We start from the raw sequence: 5,313 nt of genomic DNA, 5'->3' as shown, positions 1-5,313 counted from the left end.
CAGTGCTTGGCAATAGCTCAATCAAAAACTCAATGTCTCTATCCGGTGGCATGCCTGGCAACTCTTCGGGAAATACATCAGAAAAATCCTTTACCACTGGTACTTCCTCCTGCACAACTCCCGATAAGGAATTTACTTGTGTCCTGTTTGGCGCATGCCGGGATACATACTTGATCCTTCTCCCTTCTGGTGTGGTAAGCAAAATTGACTTACTAGCACACTCAATATTTCCTTCATACTTTGATAACCAATCCATGCCTAATATCACATCCAATCCTTGAGATTCCAATACTATTAGGTCTGAGGGAAAAACATAGTTACCAATCCTTAATGGTAACCGATCACACCATAAACTTGCCACATACTCTGCTCCTGGCGAGGTTACTAACATGGGTGACCTAAGGGCTTGGGTTGGTAGGTTATACTTATCCACAAATCCCCTTGAGATGTATGAATGCGATGCACCAGTATCAAAAAGAACGAGTGCAGTAAATGACTTAACCAAAAACTTACCTGTTACTGCATCGGGCTGAGCTTCAACCTCCTCCACATTAACGTGGTTCACCTGTCCCCTGTTGAAAGGGTTCGGCTTCTTCCCAGAACTTCCATTGCCGTTTTGGCCTTCAGGACATTCATTTGCAAAGTGTCCGGTCTTCTGACACTTAAAGCAAGTGACGTGGCTCAAATCCTTCTTGGCTGGGGTTGATGGGGTGCCGCGGTTCTGTCCATTACTTCCTCCATTCCCATTACCATTCTTGGTGCCATTGCGATTGTACGAGCTACCTACTCCATGGGTATGCTGAAAATGTCCTCCTGGTCTAGGGGTAAAACGAGGCTTCTGCTGAGCTCCTGAATTATACTTTCCTTGTCCATACTTCCTCTTACGGTTCTCAATTTGCTGCTGCTTCCCTTCAATCATAAGAGCACGATCTACCAACTCCTGGTAGTTGTTGAAGGTGGCTACCATCAACTGCATACTCAGCTCATCATTCAGTCCTTCCAGGAATTTCTCCTGCTTAGCTGCATCCGTAGCAACGTCATCTGGGGCATAACGTGCTAGCTTACTAAACTCCTCCACATACTGGCCAACTGTCCGTCCTCCTTGGCGCAAGTTACGAAACTCACGCTTCTTCATGGCCATTGCTCCTACTGAAACATGGGCGGTGCGAAAAGCCTGCTGAAACTGGTCCCATGTGACAGTGTCGATTGGGAAGGTGGCTGTGAAATTCTCCCACCAAGATGCTGCGGGTCCTTCTAACTGATGTGCGGCAAACTTCACCTTCTCCACATCTGCGCATCCTGCTGTGGTCAACTCCCTAGCTATCTTGCGGAGCCAATCATCTGCTACAATCAGCTCAGTGCTACTGGAAAACACCGGCGGATTCAGCCTAAGAAAACGGGCTAAGTGGTCAACAGGTGGTGGTGGTGGTGGGTTGTTGTTGTTGTTCCCCTGATTCTGATTCTGAACTAGCAACTGCATCAGGGTGTTCTGCTGCTGGATCAACTGGGTGAGCTCCGGCGGAAAAGCAAATCCGGGGTCATGTCTCGGAGGCATCTGAGGGTTTAGAAGAGATGAGATATAAGAATACAGGGGGTCTAAAGGGAAAACACTACCCATATGCACATGAGGCAAAAGCACACAATTCACTTCAATCAATCAAACAAAAGCATACAATCGATCTAGCTATCGCAAAAGTGCTCGGACTACTATATTTACATGGTGGACTACTACTACTGATGAGGTGGTCTACTAGAAATATTCTACGGTTGTAGACTCCATGATGTCCGTTCCTGCTTCATCCACATAGTCATCATCGCTACTATCTTGTTCCGAGTCGGTGGCGTCAATGATGATGTAGTCCTCCGGGCTAATCTCCTTGGGTTCTTCGTCTTCATCTACGGGTGTCGGGCCTCCCATAAATATTCCAATCTTCTTTGTTAGGTCGGCATTCTTATCCACCAATACTTCAATTTCTTCTTCATAATCTTTGCGTGTAGCCTTGAGTTCTTCCTCTAGTTCCTTGATTCTAGTCTTAGCCTTCTTCAGATCTATCATGTCGGCGCACATCTGATTCTCCTGTCGTCGAATGTGCTGGTTTAACTCCTGAATAAAAGCTGCAATTGATCTATCTTTCCTGGTGCTGATCATCTGCCAGTGTTCATCTCGGCGCCCACAAATCTGGTAGATAGTATCCTTGAGATCCTTGCGGTAGACTTCTCCAATGCGTCCCATGGCGATGTGAGCTGCCATGCTCTTTCCTAGACTCCAAGTTGGTGCATCAAAAGAAAACTCTATGGGCTCAGTGACTGGCATGAACGTCCTTCCGGGAACTTGAACTTGTATCATCCAGCGCTCTTCTTCAGGTGAAGTGGCGTTGTAGGTTCCCGTGAAGCTTGGTATTCCTATGTTCAGGTATCTAGTGACTTCCTTCAGGTGGCGTCCAAAGGATGTGTCTTCATCCGGTTGTGTGAACTTGTTCCTTGCATCCGCCATCCTAAAGAGTAGAAAAGATGAGAAGTCAGAAGAGAAGAGAGTGATCTTGGGTCTTTAGCTTAGTGGTCGTGTCCTACAGTCAGCGTGTGCTCTGATACCATCTCTGTAGCGACCAGACCTCAAACAGTCTAATCTCTGTGCTCCGGTGTCATCCCTGAATCAGTAATGCTGACACCACACAGTACTCGGAGGATTTATAGCAGAGTAGCAATCACACACTTATTACATCGAGTGTCTCAAAAGAGAACTTATTATAATAAATATGGCTTAAGGCCATCTAATAACGATAACAGCGGAAGGCTTGGAAGATAAGTGAGTCCATCAACTCCAACGGCATCACTGAGTATAGAACCACGACCTAAAATCCTTAATCGTCGTCTGAAAAGTCTGCAACATTAACGTTGCAGCCCGAAAACGGGTCAGCACATGGAATATGCTGGCAAGATAACACATAGAGAGTAATGGAATGCAACAGCTATACTATATGCATATTTGGCTGGTGGAAAGCTCTATGGTTATAGTTTTTGCGAAAAGCCAATTTTTCCCTACTGCAAAGGAATAAATTTAATTACTATCATGGTGGTTGTTGAACATTGAGAATGGTTGACAGCATTCTCAATCCCAATTAAGTAACATCATTAAAACCCATCAAAATTAACTTAGAGTAACATGTTGAGATTCACATGAAAATCCAGGTACTAGATACTCAAAAAGTCCATAACCGGGGACACGGCTAATCATGATTAGTTTATACACTCTGCAGAGGTTTGCGCACTTTTCCCCACAAGACTCGATCGCCTCCGTTTGGTTTCTCGCACTACAGGGTGTTTGAGAAGACGGATGACCGAGACATAGTCTTTCAGAAGCGTTTACACCTTACGATGGGTAGACCGTACCACCTACAACCCCTACATCTGCTAGTCTACCACTGTAAGAGTTGACACGACTTAGTCAACTATGCTAGAGCCCATAATAGCTTGTGGCTGCACACGGAAGTTTCTAGTATGAATAATCTCATGATCCCTTTGAGCCTGGGTGGCGGTCCAAAAGAAAAACAGGCAAGTCCTGAATACCCCAGGTGCCTCAATCCACCCAGATGTGTGTTATGTTGCCACCTTAGATAAACCTTTAATTATAAAAATCTCACATCTGTCATGGATATCACTCACCCAATCCACGTCTACTAGCATAGCATGGCATAATAAGCAAACGTAGAAGTAACTCCCAAAGGTTTGATAATAAACAGGTAATAGGTACTACCTCATCTACTTCCCATCCCACAATTTAATTAGATCCTAATCATGCAATGTGTGAGGGTTGATCTAATGCAATAAAACTGGGTGGTAGAAAAGGTATGATCAAAGTGTTACTTGCCTTGCTGATGATCTGCGTAACCTAGAGATTCAACGTAACAGGCGGCGCACTCCGGGTATTCTATCGCAGACAAACAACAAGCATACAATAAGTACTCATCTAATGCACAGGTAAAACTCAAATATAAGATCTAACCAGAAAGTTCAACTTAAGAACCCTGATTTGCAAAAAGAACCAAATCGAACGAAGCAAAAGAAATCAAACGGCGAAAGAAAACAACTTCGTTCTAGTAATCTGGATCTAGGGCAAATTTTACAGTAGCAAAAACATGTTTAAGTTGATTATTCGGAAAGAGGGTTTCGAGACGAAACTCCAGGCGCTTGAATCGCCTGATTCCGATAAACAAGCGAAAAGTTATACTAAAACGAAAATCGGATCAGAAATCGCGATCAGAAAATAACCGCGGAAAATCTGACGAAAAAGAAAAACGACGAATAGAATTTTTTTTTTAAAAAAACTGCACGGAAAACGAGGCGGCGGCGAACCTCGAAAGGCGCGCGCTCCGGCGGCGGCGGCGGCGGCTGGAGGCGGCGGCGTCGGCTGGAGGCGGCGGCTAGGGTTTCGGCGCCGGGGTGGGCTGGCTCTCTCGGCCCAGGCCTCGGGCGCTATTTAAAGGCGCCCCGGGCGGAGGTTTCCCGGCCGGGTACGGCCCGGAGTCGGTTACGCGTTTTTTTTAATCCGCTCGGAAGAAAAATAAAAAGAAATACTAAACGGACTCCAAAAATCACGAAATAAATTTTGCCGAGTTCCTAAAATCAAGCCCGATAAAGTGAACATTTATCTGGGCCCAAACTACAACTTTGAAAAACGCGCATTTTTCCTAAATGCAAATAAAAATACCGAAAAACTCCGAAAAAAATCTTATTTGATTTTTTATTAAATCCTCAATATTTCTATATTTTGGGAAAGTCATTTTATTCCCTCTCTCATATTTTTGTAATAGAAATAATTGATAATAAAATAAATAAAATCAAATGATCCTGTTTACATAATTTGAGAAAACTCAAATATGTAAATAACGAAATCCCAACTCTCTCCGTGGGTCCTTGAGTTGCTTAGGATTTTCTAGGATCAAAACCAAAAGCAAAACAAAATATGATATGCATGATGACCTAATGTATAACATTCTAAATTAAAAATTTGGGATGTTACATACCAGGATATTTCCAACATATTGTGCTTGCCAAAGGATAAAATATAAAAGGGAAGGGTGAAGATCACCATGACTCTTATGCAAGGTAGGAGATAAAAGTAAAAGATAGACCCTTCGCGGAGGGAAGGAGAGGTTGTCATGTGCTTTTATGGTTGGATGTACAAAATCTTAATGCGAAAGAACATCACTTTATATTGCCACTTGTGATATGGACCTTTATTATGTAGTCTGTCGCTTTTATTTTTCCATATCACACGATAGTATAAAGCTTATTTTCTCCCACACTAATAAG

This window comes from Triticum urartu, chromosome 6A (genome assembly GCF_056163025.1).
Source record: "Triticum urartu cultivar PI428250 chromosome 6A, HENAU_Tu73, whole genome shotgun sequence".
In the NCBI taxonomy this organism is placed as follows: domain Eukaryota; kingdom Viridiplantae; phylum Streptophyta; class Magnoliopsida; order Poales; family Poaceae; genus Triticum; species Triticum urartu.
This window is presented reverse-complemented; position numbering follows the sequence as displayed.